This window comes from Triticum dicoccoides, chromosome 1B (assembly GCF_002162155.2).
Source record: "Triticum dicoccoides isolate Atlit2015 ecotype Zavitan chromosome 1B, WEW_v2.0, whole genome shotgun sequence".
In the NCBI taxonomy this organism is placed as follows: Eukaryota; Viridiplantae; Streptophyta; class Magnoliopsida; order Poales; family Poaceae; genus Triticum; species Triticum dicoccoides.
The window spans coordinates 516,841,644-516,861,631 of record NC_041381.1 but is presented as its reverse complement, the minus strand read 5'-3'; positions in this window follow the sequence as shown (position 1 = coordinate 516,861,631).

Sequence of the window (19,988 nt, the reverse complement as noted above, 5' to 3'; positions counted from 1 at the left end):
CAACGGTTTGGTTGCCGCAGTCTCCAGGCCAGGCTCTGGAGTCCCCGGGCCGGCTTCGACTGGAGCGCTCTTGGAGTCGGATCCGACTTCTTCGAGTGGAGCCGGCACAAAGATGGAGTCTGATTCTGGTGAAGGCTTGACAGACGGCTTGAGGAGGCACCGAAGGGCGATGCCGGATGGTATTGCTTGGCGGGTGGAGCCGATTCGTGCCAAGGCGTCTGCTTGGTCGTTGTCGTTCCTTGGCACGTGGAGGAACTCGCACCCCTCGAAGTATCCGCTGAGTTGCTGCACAAGGAAACGGTAGCTCGCCATGTTTGCATCCTTGGCGTCCCAATCTCCAGATGACTGCTGGACCACCAAGTCATAGTCGCCATAACACAGGATCCGGCGAATGAGCGCCTCGTACTCAGCAACGTTGTTGGAGGCGGCAAAATGGATCTGCAGCGCATATCTGAGCTTGTCGCCTTTGGGGGAAGTGAGGACGACACCGGCTCCCAAGCCGGTGCGCATCTTGGAGCCGTCGAAGTGCATCCGCCAATGAGTGGAGTCGGGCACTGGCGGCATGTACTGGGTCTCGGCCCAGTCGACGAGGAAGTCGGCCAGTGCTTGTGACTTGATGGCGGTGCGGGGCTGGTAGTAGATGGTGTAGGGAGCCAGATCGATGGCCCACTTGGCCACTCATCCAGAAGCATCTTGGCTTCTGATGATCTCGGCAAGTGGGGCTGTGCAGACCACAGTGATTGGATGCTCCTGGAAGTAAGGCTTCAATTTCTTGGCGGCAAAGTGCACGCCGTAGCACATCTTCTGGTAGTGGGGGTAGTTCTGCTTGGAGGTCGACAGTACTTCGCTCAGGTAATATACCGGTCTCTGGACAGGTAGCGCCTTGCCTTCCTCCTTGCGTTCGACTACAATGACTGTGCTGACTACCCGGCTGGTGGCGGTAATGTACAGGAGCATGGGCTCCTTGGGAGTCGGAGCCGCCAGCACAGGGGGCGTAGTCAACATTTTCTTTAGTTGGAGAAAATCTTCGTCCGCCTTGGGAGTCCACTCAAAAAAGGTCGTCTTCTTCATGAGCTGATATAAGGGGAGAGCCTTCTCGCCCAGCCGACTGATGAATCGGCTGATGGAGGCCAAACAACCGGTGAACTTTTGCACATCTAGCAGTCGTCTGGGTGCTTCCATCCTCTCGATGGCCTTGATCTTCATAGGGTTGCACTCTATGCCGCGTTCGGAGACCAGGAAGCCAAGGAGTTGGCCGGCTGGTACTCCGAAAACGCACTTCTCGGGATTGAGCTTGATCTGGAATCGGCGGAGATTCTCCAATGTTTCCTTGAGGTCTTCCAACAGTGTTCCACGCTTTTCCGTCTTCACCACCACATCATCCACGTAGACGTGGGCATTTCTGCCGAGTTGCTTGAGGAGGCACTTCTGCATGCAACACTGAAAGGTGGCGCCGGCATTCCTCAAGCCGAACGTCATGGTCAGGTAGCAGAAGGCACCAAACGGCGTGATGAAGGCGGTCTTTAATCTGTCAGCCGGGTTCAGCTTGATCTGGTGATATCCAGAATATGCATCTAAGAAACTCAACAGCTTGCATCCGGCCGTGGAGTCTATCACCTGATCAATTCTCAGCAGAGCAAATGGGTCCTTGGGGCAAGCTTTGTTGAGGCTCGTGTAGTCGATACACATCCGCCACTGATTGTTCTTCTTCAGCACCAGGACTGGGTTGGCCAGCCACTCTGGAAAAAATACTTCCATAATGAAGCTGACTGCCAGGAGCCGGGCTATCTCTTCTCCAACAACTCTTCTCTTCTCTTCTGACAAGGCGCAAGCGCTGCCTAACGGGCTTCACATCAGACCGGACATGTAACTTGTGCTCGGTGAATTCCGTCGGTACACCTGGCATGTCCTTATGGGACCATGCGAAGATGTCTCGATTCTCATGGAGGAAATCGATGAGCTCACCTTCCTATTTGCTGTCAATGTTTGTACCCATGACAGCGTACCTCTCCGGGTGCTCTGGGTCCAAGGGTATCTTCTTTGTCTCTAAGGACGGCTTGAACGATCCTTCTGCTTCCGACTCCTTGGGGTCGGGCGACATCTCGGGCTGCTTGCCGGCCATCGCCACAACCCGATCAAGGAGCCGCTTCTCAGCTGCGATCACCAAGGACTCAGCCAGCCGACTGCTTTCGGCTGCGCAGGCGGACGACTTTCTGTAGTCGTCGGCTACGGTTAGAATCCCCTTGGAACTCGGCATCTTCATCTTGAGGTAGGCGTAGTGGGGAACCGCCATGAACTTGGCCAAAGCAGGTCGACCAAGCAACGCGTGGTACGGGCTTTCGAGGTCCACCACTTCAAACCAAACTAGCTCTCGACGGAAAAGATCTTTGTCCCCAAAGAGGACGTCTATCAGGATCTTGCCGATTGGCGAGTAGGAAAGGCCGGGAACAATGCCGTGGAACACAGTACGGCTGCTCTGAAGCTGTCTTTGCTTGATTCCTAACTTCTCCATGGTATCCTTGTACAGGATGTTGATACTGCTGCCTCCGTCTATCAGCACTCACGAGAAGCGAGCGGCCCGCCTATCTGTGGAGAGTGTGGCGCCTAAGACCAGGGCGTAGGACCCCGGACTCGGCATCACCTTTGGGTGTTCAGCTCTGCTCCAACTGATAGGCTTTTCGGACCAGTGCATGAACTCAGGAAGGCTTGACGCGACTGCGTTCACCTCTTGCTGCTGCAGCCGCCTGCTGGGTCGATCGTCAGCCACACTGGTGAACACCACATAGGCTCCGTGCTCATCTAGGTACTCGTCTTGTATCGTGCCGACTGGCCTGGCAGCCGGCTGCTAGGGCGGCGGTGGAGGCGGCGGCCCAGCAGGCGGGGGAGGGAGTAGGCCGTCTCCCTTTGCGATTCTGGTGAGCCCGTGGCATTTCCGGGTAGTGTGATTTGACGGCTTCGCGCCGCTGTGGAACTTGCAGGGGCCATCTAGAGTCTGCTCGTAGGAGAAGGCCAACAACCAGTTGGACTTGCCGCCTTTCTGTCGCTTGGTCGAAGGCTGCCCCTCCGGTTGTTGGTCTTCGACTGTCGCCACTTGCCGGCTGTTGGAAGCCGGCTGTGGGGCTTTTCTCTTGTGGTCGCTTTGTTGATGCCGCCGACTGGTGTCCCCAGCTGGAGTTCTTGGAGCCCGAGGGGCTACTTTGCCAGTCGCACTAACTTGAATCTCCGCCTTCATGGAGGAGTCGGCTGTGGCGTACTTGTCTGCTGTGACCAGCAGCTCGTCGAGGGTCTCCGGCTTGTCGTAGAGGAGCTTGTGCTTGAGGAGGGTGCCTTCTCTGCACCCGGCAGTAAAGTACTCGATAGCCTACACCTCGTGCACGCCATCACAAGAGTTCTGAAGCTCGGCCCAGCGCGTGAGATAGTCGCGAGTGGAATCGTCGGGGCCTTGCACGCACAAGGAGAGTTGACGAGGCTTGGGAGGTCGCTTGTACGTGCTCGTGAAGTTGCGGATGAAGGCCTCGGTGAAGTCGACCCAGCTGTTGATGCTGCGGGGCTTCAAGATGTTCAACCATGTCCGGGCCGTGCCCTGGAGCATGAGCGGAACATATCTTACCGCAACACGCTTGTTGCCATTCGCTATATTGATGGCTGTGGAGTAATCAATCAGCCAGTCCTCCAGCTTCACGGTGCCGGTGTACTTGGGTGTGTCTCGGGGGAGCGTGAACCCTTTGGGAAAAGGCTCATCTCGGATGCGGGGTCCGAAATAGGGAGGACCCAACTCGTCTTCTTCTTCCAGTGCCTGGGATCGGTGGAGTCGGTCGATCCGGTGGTGGGCATCATTCTCTCTGACTCCCTCTCGGCGGCCAAGGCGGTCGCTGAGAGTCGGATGCTCTACGGGTGGTGGGGAGACTCGCCTTTCTCTGCGAGGAGGGGGGGGGCAGATAGTTGTCCCGCCGTTCCACCGCTTTGGGCCGGCCGTCTTGGTCGCGCTCGATGGTGATGCGAGTCCGACTGTGGCTGACAGCCGGCTCCTTGTCTTTCTTTCCGCGGACCCCGCCAGTCGGCGTCCGAGACGTCGCGCCTTGATCTCGGCGGGGTGGCGGGTCGTCGTTTTGTCGCCACGGCGCCTTCGTGCGGCAGCCGGCTTCGTTCTGCGCGGCAGTTGCATCGAGGAGCTTCTGAACTCACTCCGTCATCAGGCTGCACTCTTCGCCCTCGAAGTTGTCGAGCTCATCCGCCGCCGCCTGGGCGGCACGGATGTTCTCCGCAGGCGTGGCATACACAGGGCGATCGGCCCCGAACAGATTGGCGATTGCCACGCCGCGTTGCCGGACCGCGGCAAGGCGGCTAGGCCCAGTCAGAGCCGGTGAGCCGCCCACCGCGCGATCCATCTCACGTTGGTAGGCTTCTGACAAGCGTCTAATGCTTGCCAACTTCTTCGCGCCCTCGATGAGCTGAAGGCGGCGCGCCTCTAGCGTCTCGGCGTCAGCGTCTCCCAGAATCGGTGCGGACAGGTCTCGCAGAGCCGCGTCGAGCGGGTCGTGAACGCGTTCGCCGGAGCGCTCGCCGTGGTCAAGGACGAGAACCTCCGTGACGGTGCTTCCGCCGCTCCCTGTGCAAGGGAGCCGCTCGTCGTAGGCCACCACGTTGGTGGGGAACGCGTCGAGCGACGCGGTGTCGGAGTCGACCAACATCGGGTCGGTGGAGCCTATGGACTCCAGGTCTACAGCAGGCTCGCTGACGACGTGGAGTTGGTTGACGAGGCCCATGAGGAGGCTCTCAGGGCCACCCGTGCCTGCGTCGAATGCAGGCTCGTTGGAGAGGCGAACCTCGCCGATAAGTTCGGCGAGGCAGCTGGCTGCACAGGCGATCTCAGCGCCGTGCAGCGCGTCAGCGCAGACTCCGTCTGGCATGCCGGGCTGGCCGTGCTCGCTAGGGAGGAACATGGTTCCCATCCAGAGCAGGTCTCCGGACGATGGTGCACCTCGCCCCACGGTGGGCGCCAAATGTCGGGGGTTGGGTACGACATATGCCAAAGGGTGGCTTATCATGGTGGGGGCGAGTAGAACGTCGCTGGTGCCTGGAAGCGGGATGAGGCGAACAAATGCACGCGGTGGATCTTACCAAGTTTCAGGGCTCTCCGAGGAGATAACACCCCTACTGCTGCTCCGCGGGGTCTCCGCGTGGTCACTATGGCAAAGTGAATACAAGGTTGCTCCTAGAGATGTTTTCTAGAGGTAGGACAGGGCAAGGCCAGCTCCCTCCTTCCTATATGATCGGGTCTAATTCTAGAGAAGCTATCCCCCTTGCATGGGTGCCCAGGGGGGCTTATATAGGCCTGCCCCCAGGGATACAATGGTAATCCGGCTGGGCACGGGTCCCAGCCGTCTGTCTCTCAGGCCGCCGTCTTCTCCGCCGACTACCGGGGCCCGCCGAGTGGCGGGCCCCGCAGACAGGCCTGGTACTGTAGCGGTGCTCCTGATGACGCTGGCTTGGTCATGAGGTCATGGCAATAGTGCTGCCGTCTGGCGGACGATCACTGTCGCCATTCCCCATCTTGTCTGATTAATGGCGTGCGGGGCCCATGGGAGGGGTCGGCCGACTCCAAGGGGCTGACTCCCACGTGTCCGCCTTCGGGGCGCTCTCGCCGTCTTTTGTTCTCCCGCTGACGAGTGGTCCCGCCGTCTTTGGGCCGTACAGGTAGTCGTCGTGGGCACAGTGCGCCGCCCACTGAGGCTGAGGTCAGGGCCGGCATGGCAATAGTGCCGCGCCGCGATGGAGATCTCCAGCGATACGACACACTATAGCCATGCCAGGCCCTCGTAGGCGGGGTAGAGACGGCCACGCAATGACCGTACCCCGCCCCGCCATCGTGACGAAGGCAGGATAGGGTTGGAGTCGCAGGCCGACTTCCATAGTCGTCTTATCTTGAAGTCGCCAGGCAAGAGTCGGCTCGTCTCGAAGTCGCCAGCCAAGAGTCGGCTTAACTCGAAGCCATCCCTGGGACTCGGCTGTGAGGGACAGTCGCCGCCGCCTCCCAGGAGGCGGCTCTTCATCGCGGGGTCTTGAGGGGCGCAGTCGGCCCCGATGTTTCAAAAGGTTCTATGGCTCGCGTTAGCCTACCCGTGGCCCATTACTCCGACACCATTGCCAAGATTGTTGATTTTGTGTTGTCATCTCCAGATGTTGTCGATCCTTGTAATTCATGAGATGTATCTCTGCTTATTTACCTTGCCTGACTCGGGAGGTTGTGGGGTCCTTACTTTCCTTAGGCATATCTGCTGGATCTTTGCCGCATCTCATATGAGTTACTGATATGACTGGGGATGCATGCTCACCGTGTATAAGAATAATATGCCACCGAATACTCGATCCTTGCGGTAGGCATATGTTTTGACTGAATTTTACCTCTGACAAAATTATTGCAAGTATGGTCCTTGAACGGTACTGCCATACATTTGCAACTCATCATATAATCTTTGAGGGTGCAATATTGTGGCACTGACGCGGACTTGGTGGTTTACGAGAGAAGCCATCCGAGTAGTTTGATGAGGAAGACTTGTGTCGGGGGGGTGAACCCCGGGCAGGCAACGGAACCGGGATCCTTTTCAAAAACAGCAGGGCCCGCATCACCCCGTGAACCGGCACGCGCCTGATCGGGTCGCTCGACTCGGCAAGGCCCGCAACCCGGCCAAGCCGCTTGACTCGGCAAGGTACGTCGACCTGGCCACAGCAGCTGGCACAAGGCAACTCAACCCGGCGCAGACATGGCTTCCCCAGCAAGCCAACCCACCCGTGGCGTCCACGGCAACCAAGCCACAGGTCAGCTCCCGTCCCATCCAGGCTATATGATGGGACAAGACCTCAACCACCGATGACCAAGACAATAGTGTTCCCGCCCATGCCTATGGTCAGCCGGAGCATGGCAACAGTGCCCCTTACCTACCTGCTGACCAGGGCTGGCATGGCAATAGTGCTCTCGCCCTCACCGCTGATGACAGCAAGCGGCGGCCTAACGGAGAGAACTGTACACGACTCAACTCGGCCATGACCTGACGATTGACAAGATGGCGCACAGTCCCCCTAGGCACGCGGGGCCCGCACCTAGGGGAACCTGGGGAACCACAAGCCCACAAGCGGGACCCAGCCCAGTACACCGGACACCGACAATACGGACCCACCGACTCGGCATATTACCATTGTATTCTTGGGTGGGTTGATCTATAAAAACCCCAGGAGCCCACGCCTATAGAGGCATGCGATGCGAAGCAATACAAGACACCTGCAAGAGAAACACATGCAAGCACAGGACTAACCACCCAACAGCAACACCGGGGAGAAGGAACATCCCAAGCCTTGGCCAGCTTCCTTCCTCCTCCATACAGCTCCAAGAGCGACATTGTACTATCGATCATCCAACTAAACTCAGTAGGACTAGGGGTGTTATCTCTCCGGAGAGCCCCGAACCTGGGTATGTCCGGCGTCCCGCGCCCGCGCATATCAACCTCGCCTCTGGAACCCACCAGCGCCCTCGAGCCTCCTCCTCTCTTTAACCATCCTTTGGCATCTGCCGTGCGCCCACCACGACAGTTGGCGCCCATCGTGGGGCAGCTCGAGGAGCTGGCCGGGAGCATGCTTCAGACGGGGCCCTTCTCCTACTCCGACGAGTCCGTCACTCTAGCGGACGACGTCATCGGCGCGCTCACCGCCTCGTTCACCGCATTGCGCATCTCCGACGCGTTGGCGGTCGACGAGTACCCCAGCGAGGTGCTCAGCTACTCCGACTCTCCACTCTCCCTCAGCGGCAGATTCACTGCCGGGATGATGGACGCCCATGTGGGGGTCTTCGTCACCGGCGACGGCGCCTCTTCCTCGTCGAGCAAGGCGAGGAGGGTCGTAGAAGCCGCGGTCGTCACGGCACGGACCGATCCGTCTGACCCGCTGCATGCCGTGATGCAGATCCTCCACATCCCCATCGGCACCAACGTCGATGCCACCAACGTCGGCGAAGCCCGAACCCAGCTCGAGGACAGGCGCCAGCAGATGATGGACTTGTCCAAGACGCTGGCTACCACCAGGCATCGCCTAGAGGCCGCTCAGATGGAGCACGACGCCGCCCACAGATTCACGCCCACCGCGGCCGAGCCAAGCCGGGTCGCCGATACTCGCGCCCGGGGAGGAGCAATCGGTCGGGCCTTCGGCGCCATCCGGACCGTCTACGAGACCCCTGTCAAGACCATGCGCGCTGTGGAGGCAGCCGCGGTCGGCCTTGGCCAACTCGCGGGTGAGGAGCTCAAGGAACACATCCGGCGGATGCGCGAGCTCCTCCACGCCGCCAACACCCGGCAGGATTGCCTCAACCAGCTCGCCAAGCCGGCGGGGTCCGGCTCCGCCCACCTTGGCGGACCCGGCAAACTTCTGCACACGGCTTCCTCGCCGCCAGGCGAGGCACACTCCGGCCAAGCCCGGACCCGACGCAACCCGGCCGCCACTGCCGCCGACACTCTGGGCAACGAGCCCGCCCCGGAGACCCAGCGCGTACCCGGCCAGCATGGCTGGCGTCCAGATCCAACCGACCCGGCCCCTCGATGCCTGGCTGCCAGTCGACTCGGCCCGCGAGCCGTCGATGATGCCGACGCGCACCACCGCCTCGATCAGCTCACTCGCTCCCTGGAGGTGGAGGAGAGCGGAGCTATCGGGCCGGCGTGCTTCGGCCCACGCATCCGGGAGGAGCCCTTTCCCAAGGGGTTCGTGCTCCCCCGTGACACCCCCAAGTACAATGGGACCATGAAGCCAGAAGACTGGCTCACCGACTACACCATGGCCATTGGCATCGCCGGTGCCAATCGTTGTCTCGCCGTGCGCTACGCACCGCTCATGCTCCAGGGGTCGGCCCGCACATGGTTAAACAGCCGGCTGATGGGCAGCATCAACACATGGGTCGACTTCAAGGAAGCCTTTGCCTGCAACTTCACAGGGACATACAAGCGACCCGGTCGCCCCAGCCAGCTCACCATGTACGTGCAGGGGCCGACGGAGACCGGCCGCGAGTACCTTGTACGCTGGACCGAGCTCCGGAACAGTTGCGAGGGCGTCCATGAAGTCCAGGCGATCCAATACTTCGTCAGCGGGTGCCGAGACGACACCCTCCTCAAGCACAAGCTCCTATGCTTCGAGCCGGCCACCATGGCCTCGCTCATGGTGACGGCGGACAAGTACACCAACACCAACTCCGCCATGAAGATCCAGGTGGCACTGGATGAAGTCGGCAAGGCGAAGCCGGTTCCTCCCCCAAAGCCGGCCGGCGAAAGCATCCGGCAGCACCATCACCAGAACAACAAGCGCAAGGCCGACCAGCCGGCGCAACGTCACGACAACCGGCTCGTCGTGGCTACCGAGCCCGCGGCGAACCCGGCAGCGAAGCACCGACAGACCGGCAAGATGGCATGGCAACCCCCCATGAGTTTCGAAGAGATGCTCGATGCCCCATGCAAGCACCACAGCGGCGCAAGACCCTCCACACACATGCTTCAGCAGTGCGCCATCACAAAGCGCATCATGAGGGGATACGTTCCGCCTCCTCCGGCTCCGGCTCCGGCTCCAGGCATAGGACAGCCGCCTCCGCCTCCACCGCTGCCTCCCGCCGGCGGCGCAATGTGGAATGATGCCTACCCAGACCAGAAAGCGGCCTACATCGTCTTCAGTAGCCTCGGCGACGACAAGCACAGGGAGCGCCTCCTTCGGCAGGAGGTGAACACCGTCTTCCCGGCCAAGCCGGATTTCATGCACTGGTCGGATCGCCCGATCACCTAGACCCGGGAGGATCACCCGACAGTCATGCCAAGTCCGGGTGGATATGCCCTCGTCCTCAACCCACCATCGTCACCCGGCATACATGCAAGTTCTCCCGAGTCCTCATCGACAGCGGCAGCAGCATCAACATCCTCTACCGCGACACGATGACCAAGCTTGGCCGCAAGGCCGAGGACCTGGAGCCAACCCGGACAGCCTTCCACGGCATCGTACCCAGCCTCTCCTGCTCGCCCATTGGCCGGTCCGGCTCGATGTCCTGTTCGGCGATAGCAGCCACTTTCGATTCGAACCGGTTTGGTTCGAGGTGGTGGACCTGTCCAGCGCATATCATGCATTGCTGGTCCGGCCCGCGCTCACCAAGTTCATGGCGGTTCCCCACTACGCGTACCTGAAGATGAAGATGTCGGGTCCCAAGGGCCTCATTATCGTCACCGGCGACTACCGCAAGTCTCTGGAGTGCGCCTGAGACGGCGCCAAGTTGGCTGAGTCGCTGGTCATTGCCGAGGAGCGGTGCCAGCTCGACCGGATCGTCGCCCTGGACGGCGAGGCCTCTGCTGCGTAGATCCCGACCCTAGACCCGACCGACGGGGCCGCCTTCAAGCCCTCCAAGGAGACCAAGAAGGTGAAGCTCAACCCGGAAGACCCCAGCTGCAGCAAGTACGTTGTCGTAGGGGCTCGCCTCGACAGCAAATAGGAAGGCGAGCTCGTCGACTTCCTCCGTGAGAATCGGGATATCTTTGCATGGACCCCCAAAGACATGCCGTGTATCCCGAGGAAGTACGCCGAGCACAAACTCCACGTCCTCAATGACGCAAAGCCTGTCCGTTAACCCCTCCGTCGATTTTCCGAAGAGAAGAGAAGAACCATTGGTGAAGAGGTCGCCAAGCTTTTGGCGGCCGGCTTCATAATGGAAGTGTTTCACCCCGAGTGGCTGGCCAATCCAGTCCTCGTCCTGAAGAAGAAAAAGGCCTGTACCAAGGATCCGTTTGCTCTCCTCCGGATCGACCAAGTCATCAACTCGACCACCGGGTGCGAGCTCCTGTCCTTCCTAGACGCTTACTCCAGCTATCACCAGATCAAGCCAGACCCGGCCGATATCCTGAAGACATCCTTCATCACGCCCTTTGGGGCGTATTGCTACATCACCATGTCGTTCGGCTTGAAGAACGCCGGCGCCACTTTCCAACGCTGCATGCAGAAATGCCTGCTACTGCACCTCGGCCGCAACATCCACATAGACGTGGATGATATCGTGGTGAAGACCAAGCATCACCTCACGCTCCTCGACGATTTGAAGGAAACATTCGCCAACCTCCGCGAATACAAGGTCAAGCTCAACCCGGAAAAGGGCGTCTTCGGTGTCCCGACCGGGAAGCTTCTCAGCTTCCTCGTCTCAGAACGTGGCATTGAGGTGAACCCGAAGAAGATCAAGGCCATCGAGCGCATGCGCAAGCCAGCTTGGCTGCGCGATGTCCAGAAGTTCACCGGGTGCTTGGCCTCGGTCAGCCGGTTTCAAAGCCGGCTGGGCGAGAGGGCGCTACCCCTGTACCAGCTGATGAAGAAGACAAACCCGTTCGAGTGGAACGGCAAGGCGGATGAAGCCTTCCAAGACCTCAAGCGCATGCTCTCCACTGCACCAGTCCTGGCCACACCGACTGATAAGGAGCCGCTGTTGCTCTACATAGCCGTGACCTCGTGGGCGGTCAGCACAGTGCTGGTAGTCGAGGGACCAGAGAAGGGCAAGATCCAGGCCATCCAGCGCCTGATCTACTACCTGAGCGAGGTGCTCTCCACCTTCAAGCAGAACTACCCACACTACCAGAAGATTTGTTATGGCGTGTACCTCACCGCCAAGAAGCTGAAGCAGTACTTTCAAGAGAACATCGTCACCGTCGTCGGCACAACGCCTATCGGAGAAATCATCGGGTGTCGGGACGCCTCTGGCTGGGTCGCCAAATGGGCGATCTAGCTAGCCGGCCACACCATCCTCTACGAGCCCCGCACCACAATCAAGTCTCAGGCTCTGGCCGATTTCCTCGTCGACTGGACCGAGACCCAGTACTTTCCACCGCCTCCCGACTCGACGCATTGGTGCATGCATTTCGACGGGTCCAAGATGCGACTCGGCTTAGGGGCTGGCATCATACTGTCATCTTCAAAGGGCGACCAACTCCGCTACGCGCTCCAGATCCACTTCGCCACCTCCAACAACGTCGCCGAATATGAAGCCCTTGTGCACGGCCTCCGGCTTGCCAAGGAACTCGGCATCCGGCGCATCCTGTGCTACGGCGACTCGGACCTGGTGGTGCAGAAGTGCTCTGGTGAGTGGGACGCCCGCGACTCCAACATGGCAAGCTACCGCTTCCTCGTCCAGAAGCTGTCCGGACCCTTCGAGGGCTGCGAGTTCCTCCACGTCCCACGTGTGGAGTACGAGGCAGCCGACATGCTCGCCAAAATCGCCTCGTCATGTCAAGCCATCCCGTCCGGCGTCTCCCTCGAGCACCTGCGCAAGCCGTCCATCAAGCCATCACTGGACTCCGAGTCCATCCACGTTCCAGAACACCCGGCCGCACCGCAAGCCGGCCCAAGGCCTGCTGAACCCGGCCCGGGGGCTGCTCAACTCAACCCGGCCACCATCACCCCGGACCAGGCCGTCGCCGTCCCCAACCCGGGGGCTGCTCAACCCGGCCCAGGGGCTGTCGACTCGGAACTCAACCTGGTGGCCGTCTTCACCGTGGTCACGGCCCCACCTTGGGCCCTGCCGACATCAGAATTTCTGGAGAACGGGGTTCTCCCCATGGACGAGACCGAAGCTCGGCAAGTTCAGCACCGGGCGTCCGCCTATAGCATCATCAACAACGAGCTTGTCAAGCGCGGCTCTACTGGCGTGTTCCAGCGCTGCGTCGAGCAGGATCGCCACATTGACATCCTCCTCGACATTCACCAGGGCGAGTGTGGGCACCACGCCGCATCGCGATCCCTCGTGGCCAAGGCATTCCTCCATGGCTTCTACTGACCAACGACCCTCGAAGACACCGAGTCACTCGTCCTCAAGTGCGAGGGGTGCCAACGCTTCAGCAAATGCAGCCACCAGCCGGCGTCAGCACTCCGCACCATACCGATCGCCTGGCCCTTTGTGGTCTGGGGACTCGACATGGTGGGACCCTTCAAAACCGCTCGAGGCGGCATGCCGCACTTGCTGGTGGCAGTGGACAAATTCACCAAGTGGATCAAGGCAAGACCAATCAAGAAACTGGACGGGCCAACAGCCGTCCGGTTCATCAAGGACATAGCGATGCACTACGACATGCCGAACAGCATCATCACCGACAACGACACCAACTTCGCCAAGGGTGCGCTCGAGCAATACTGCTCCGTCTCCGGCATCCGCCTCGACCTAGCCTCCGTGGCACATCCGCAGTCCAACGGGCAGGTCGAGCGGGCCAACAAACTCATCCTGTCCGGCATCAAGCCGTGACTCGTCGAGCCACTCATCTTCTTACCTGGCAGTTGGCTTGATGTTTTGCCTGCAGTCCTCTGGAGTCTACGCACCACGCCGAACCGGTCGACCGGGTTCACCCTATTCTTCCTCGTTTATGGAGCCGAAGCCATCATCCCGACCGACGTCGAGTTCGACTCGCCGCGCATCGTGATGTACACCAAAGCCGAAGCCATAGAGGCACACAAAGATGGCATCGATCTGCTCAAAGAAGCGCACCTTCTGGCACCTAGCCGTTCGGCTATCTACCAGCAAGGCCTGAGGCACTACAACGGCAAGAAGATCAAGCCTCTTGCATTCTGCGAAGGCGACCTCGTCCTCTGGCTCATCCAAGAGCAGGCAGGACAGCACAAGTTGTCCTCTCCATGGGAGGGCCCATTCATCGTGAGCAGGGCTTTGCGCGACCGCAACGCCTACTACCTCATCGACGCACGCAAGTCGAAGAAGCGCAAGAAGGACACCGCCAGTAAAGAAACGACCCGGCCGTGGAACGTGGAACTCCTCCGCCCGTTTTACAGTTAGCCGCACGAGTGTATGTATCGTCGCCTTTTGTAAATGTATGAAACTATGGGGTCCCCGAACAAGACTTGGTGGCTGCCTTTTGCCGACCATTTCATTGCGCCCTATTTCTTATCACTTTACAACTGAAACCGGCCGCCGGCTCGACTCGCTCGACCCGGGGGCTCGGGGAAGGCCGGCTCGGTCGCCACCCCGCTGCTTTACTTGGTGATTCCTGATAAAGTTAGGGTGCCACGGTCCCCCACTTCGCCCTAAAACCGCAGATCCAACTCTGGCTGTCGGCGGGCAAGCACAACGGGCCAAAGCTCCTCTACGATTCATACACTAAGTCAGAAGCCGCCGGTTCGATCAACCCGGCCCGTCGCTCATCAACTAAGTTAGCCGCACGACCGACTGCTCACCAACCGGCCAAGCCGGTTTGCCGCCAGCCGGCCCAGTGGGTGTTTTGCTCGCGCTCAACGCTTCTAAGGACCCAAGTCCTACACTCCCCTCTCGAAGAATCGAACTCCTTGTCATGGACCGGAGCCTCGACCGTCTGACTCGTGGGGGGGGGGGAGGTTTGAGAGAGGAAAAGCATATGAAATTGGTTCTAAAAAGCGGAAGGCAAAGAGCAAACAAGCACTCACGACATTTACACACAAATATTTAAAAACAAAGGCCCATGGCCCGAGTTCATTACACCCTAAAAATCCCCAGTTGATGGGTGGACCTGCTACTTAACAGTTTCTTACAAAGTTTCTCAGGCATCCCCAGCGCCGCGTCACGATGTCGACGACTCTCCCCTGCCGGCCTCCGAGTCCAGCGTGGAACCACTGTCCTCTTCGGCATCCGCGTCACCGTAGACACACATCTCCTCCGAGCTCCCCTCCAGATCGTGAAAAAGCAAGCCATAGTCGTCGCCATCGACGACCCCGCCGTCTTCCGTCCGCTCCGGATGGAACTCGTCATGGAAGGCGAACTCGGGAATGTAGCTGGCCCGGGAGGCGATCCGGCCAGCCTGCTCCTGCAGTAACTGCTCCGAACTAGCGCGCTGCCCCATCAGCGCGTCTTGTTGAAGATCCGGATGCCAAGACAGCGCGATCCGGAGCGCCATCTCAGCACCAGCCCGGGCGGCAGAAACACGCCATTCGCCAAGGCGGTCCTGCCCCATCTCCATCCAGCGCGCCAGGTGCGAGAAGCTGCGCGGATGGACGGAGTCCGGCCACAGGGCCGTCGTCATCACGGTGCCGGCCCGGGACAGCTGCTCCATCTGCGTCCCTAGGACCCACAGGCGGGCCTCAGCAGCGGCGATGATCTCCGGGAAGGTCCAGGCCGTCAGCGCCGGTCGGGTCACGCTGATAACAGACGGCTTCCTTCACCAGCCGTTGCGTCTCCGGGAAGGCCCCTATCGCAAAAGAAGAAGCAAGTTAGAAGAACAACAAGGAAGAAAGGACCGGGTCCCGACCCGGCAAACTACAAGAAGCAGCACTTACTGGAGAAGGATTCTTCCAGGTGCTGCGCCTCGAGCAAAGTACCACGTCGCTCCCGCTCCAAGACGTGGTCGCGCTCCCCGAGTGCCTTCTCTAGGTTGGCTGCCTTAGCAAGGGCCGCCTTCAGCTCGGCGTCCTTGTCTTCAGCCGCCTTCTCGGCCGCCTCGCGGCGGCGAGTCTCGTCCTGACGGGCCTCCTCAGCCGCGGTGGCCTGCTCTCGCAGGCGGTCCACCTCGGCCTGGAGCCGGCCCTTGTCGTCGGCTAGCTGGCCGCGCTGCTGGTCTTCCTCGACCAGGGCCTGTTGCGTCTCCACCACCTTGGCGGCCTCCGCCTTAAGAAACTCCACCTCAGCCTCGAGGCGGCTATTGTGACCCGCCAGCTGCTCATGCAGCCGGTTGGCCTCGTCAAGAGACCGTCGGGCCGCGACTGCCTCCGCCCTCGCCAGTGCCGCCTCAACGCCAAGACGGCATTTATCGGCAACAAGCCGATCGCAATGGTGACTGCCAAGACAGCACCTCGGCTGCAAAGAAGAAGAATTCAGCAGAAGAAAAAAAGACAAGACTTAAGATTTGGCCCAACTGTTACACTGTTGGCCCGAATCTCGGGGGCTACACCCAGTGGGTGCGCTAGCGCGCCCCCACTAGAAAAAGCACAAGAGTACCTGCGACGACGCGAAGCTCCTCCTCCTTGGTAGCAAGTTGCTCCTTGAGCTCCCGATGCTTGCCTAGGAGCCGGTTGAAGGCGGCAACCCGGAAGGCGTCAATATGTTGAAAAAAGACAGAAGTTGAAACAAGGCCAACGCTCTTAAGATTCGACCCAACTACTACATAGTTGGCCCGAACCTCGGGGGCTACACCTGGTGGGTGCGCTGGCGCGCCCCCACAAAGAAGAAATTGCAAGGAAACAAAAGAAAGAAGACTTACCAAGACGGTGCGCTCCAAGTCACGCGTTCGCTCCACCTCGGCCAGCGCGAAGGCCTCAAGCCGCTCCGTCCGGCCTTGCAGACGGTGGCTGACAGCGTCCAGCGCTGCCTCCTCCTAGGTCTGAGGCCCGAAGACTGCCGCGCCCCCGCTCCGCGCGGGCTGCGGCACGGCCGCTCGGCGCCCTCCCTGCCGGGGCACCAAGGCGTGCCCCCCGCTAGCCGCTTGCGACGCGGCCAGCACCTCCTGCGACGCTTCTCCCGGCGTCGTCAGCAACCCGGACGCCGGGACGCCCTGCGTCGCCACCTCAGGCACCGCCGCCCGTGGCGCCTCCTCCAAGACGATGCTGCCTCCGTCACCATCGGCCCCCGCGCACTCGACCACGTCGGCTCACGGCGGGGTATCGCCCCCCACCTCCACGACCTCCCGGTCGAGGACCACCACCTCATCCCGGCCTCCACGGCCGCGCTCCCTCGCCGACGACGGCTCAAAGACCATCGCCGCCACCACCGTGCCCTCCGGCATCTCGCGCCTGGCCAGCTCCACGCCAGCTCACGCCCATGCTGCCGTCGCGTCGGACCAAGCCTGGACCGACGCCGCCTCCAGCTCCGCCTCGGCCCGGTTCCTGTCCCGCCAGGCCAAGGCCTCGGTGTCGTCCGGGTCCAGGCCGAGGTCCAAGTCGCCCTGTCCCTCCTCCTTGGCCAGGCCGGCGAGGTCGGATCGGCTCCTGCGGAACGCGACCCCGTCAGCGACCGCGACCTCCGCCGCCGCCCTCGCCAGCGCGATTGGCGACCTGAAGAAGAAGGCAGAATAAGCAAACAAGAGACAAGACTAGCTCAAAAAATCCAGGCGCAAGTAAGAAATAAGGCTTACCCCATCAAGACCGGTACCGGGGTCGGCTTCCCGCGCTTCTTCTTGACCGGCCTCCCAGGCTCACTGGGTCCGTCGTGCACTTCGGGGCCCGGGGTCGCGGCGCGACGTTGTCTTTCCCATGCGGGCGGCGCCGCGAGCCCGGCTCCGCTCGCCTCACCGCCTCCCCCGCCCAACGCCGCTACACCAACAACCGGCGTCAGCATCGCCCGCGCCGTGACATGATCAACAATTCAAGACAAATGAAGAAGGAAAGATTCAAAACTTACTCGCGCGACGCCAATCGCTAGCGTCGGACTCGGCCACCTCCTCGCCGTCGTGAGCCGCGGGCTCCTCTGGTGCCACCGGCGCCACCTGCGATGGAGCCTGGGCGTAAGGATGCCGGCTCGCGTTCAGAAGTATCTCCCGTGACACGTCAGGATGAATCAGGAGAAGCGCGGCGGCAAAATAACAAGACCTGACGCTCACCTACGGCGCCGGGTTCGACTGGCTGTAGGGCGCCTTACCGAATTGCCAGTCCTCCCCAAGGTTGGCCTTGGAGATGTCATTCACGCCGCGCACGACCTGCTCCGCAGACAGCCGCGTTGACCCCATCCGGTTGGGGTCCTGAAGCCCGATTATTTCGCCAGTGAGGCAGGACCGCCTCTGAAGCGGAAGAAACCGGCGGGTGATGAACGCGGCAAGGAGGTCGGTGCTGGTGAACCCCTCCTGCGTCCTCATCACCATGACCCGCTCGCAGAGGTTGACGATTTCCTGCAACGGGCACCGGAGTGAGTAGCCCTAGTTCGTTTTCGCCCGTGGCGGCGCGACGGCGAAGGGAGGAAGATTAATGTGGTCCGCACCGTGGTTGCGGACGTAGAAGAAGGAGTTCTGCCACTTCTTGGCAGAATCCTCGAGCGGGATCTTGGGGAAGTCCGCCCCCGACTGCTTCGAGATGACGGCGGCGCCGCAGTCGGCGAACTCCCCGGCCGACGGGCCCTTCTGCTTCAAGGAGAAGAAGCGTGCCCAGAGGTAGATCGTCGGCTTGACCCCCAGGTACCCATCGCACAGGGTCACGAAGCCGGAGAGCTGGACGATGGCGCCGGCGCCAAGATGGTGCGGTTGGAGCCCGAAGAACTCCAAGAACGCACGGAAGAAGGTGCTCGCTGGTAGCCCGAAACCACGCTCAAAATGCGTGAGGAAGACGACGCGCTCCTGCCCCTCCGGTCGGGGCCTCTACTCGCCGCGCGGCAGACGAACACCAACGTCCATCTCCCACGGCAGGCGCCGCGAAGACCGAAGATAGGTGATGTCGTCGGTGCTGACGGTCGAGCCCATCCAGGAGCCCGACGGCAGCGACATCGCTGGAAGAGAAAGAGAGAAGATGGACGACAGAGAGATCTCTGCTCGGGGCCGCAGGCGCAGCTATGCATCGGTGGCAAAGAGCAGAGCAGGAGCAGGGGGATAGGAGGGGGTGAGCGAGAATAATGCCCGCCGCCCCATTGCCCCCCCAATTTATAACCCCCGATTCAAATGTGGGGGAGTGGGATCGTCTGCACACGCCCGTTCCGCTGCCCCGCAATAAGTGCGCACGAACACGCGCACTAACTGCTCGGGGAAGTGCAACCGGCCCCCAGAACCCACAATAAATCTGCGCGCGTGGGCCAAGGGCGCGCGGAGGCGGGCCCCGGCCCGTCGCCCAGTCCCATCATGCGCGTGGCCTGTCAGGCCCCTCCGACTTCCGGGCGCCACGTGGCGCCTGCGCGAAGCCCGAGTGATCGCCTCAAGATTCGACGAACTCCTCGGTTCTCGCCACAGCCGGGATACCACAATCCGGTTTCCGAGAAAATCGGCACACAGTGGGTGTTGCCAGACCCGACGCTTGCAGATTCCGCCTTGCTCGAGGGGGAAACTGCGAAGGCCCACTCATCCGAAGACGGCGGACCTTCACAGCTTCGGGGACAACTGTCAGGGGGATGAACCCCGGGCAGGCAACAAAACCCGGATCCTTTTCAAAAACAGCAGGGCCCACATCGCCCCGTGAACCGACACGTGCCTGGCCGGCTCGCTCGACCCGGCAAGGCCCGCAACCCGGCCAAGCCCCTCGACTCGGCAAGGTACATCGACCCGGCCGCAGCAGCTGGCACAAGGCAACTCAACCCGGCGCAACCATGGCTTCCCCAGCAAGCCAACCCACCTGTGGCGTCCACGGCAACCCAGCCACGGGTCAGCTCCCGTCCCATCCAGGCCGTAAGATGGGACGAGACCTCAACCACCGATGACCAAGACAACAGTGCTCCCGCCCATGCCTATGGTCAGCCGAAGCATGGCAATAGTGCCCCTTACCTACCCGCTGACCAGGGCTGGCATGGCAACAGTGCTCCCGCCCTCACCGATGACGACCATAAGCGGCGGCCTGATGGAGAGCACTATACATGACTCGACTCGGCCACACCCTGATGATCGACAAGATGGCGCACAGTCCCCCTAGGCACGCGGGGCCCGCACCTAGGGGAACCCGCCGAACCACAAGCCCACAAGCGGGACCCAGCCCGGTACCCCGGACACCGACAATACAGACCCACCGACTCGACATATTACCATTATAACCCTGGCTGGGTTGATCTATAAAACCCCCTAGGAGCCCACGCCTACAGAGGCATGCGATGAGAAGCAATACGAGACACCTGTAAGAGAAACACAGGCAAGCATAGGAGTAGCCACCCAACAGCAACATCGGGGAGAAGGAACAGCCCAAGCCTTGGCCTGCTTCGTTCCTCCTCCATACAGCTCCAGGAGCGACATTGTACTATCGATAATCCAACTGAACTCGGCAGGACTAGGGGTGTTATCTCTCCGGAGAGCCCCGAACCTGGGTATGTCCGGCATCCCGCGCCCGCGCATATCAACCTCGCCTCTGGA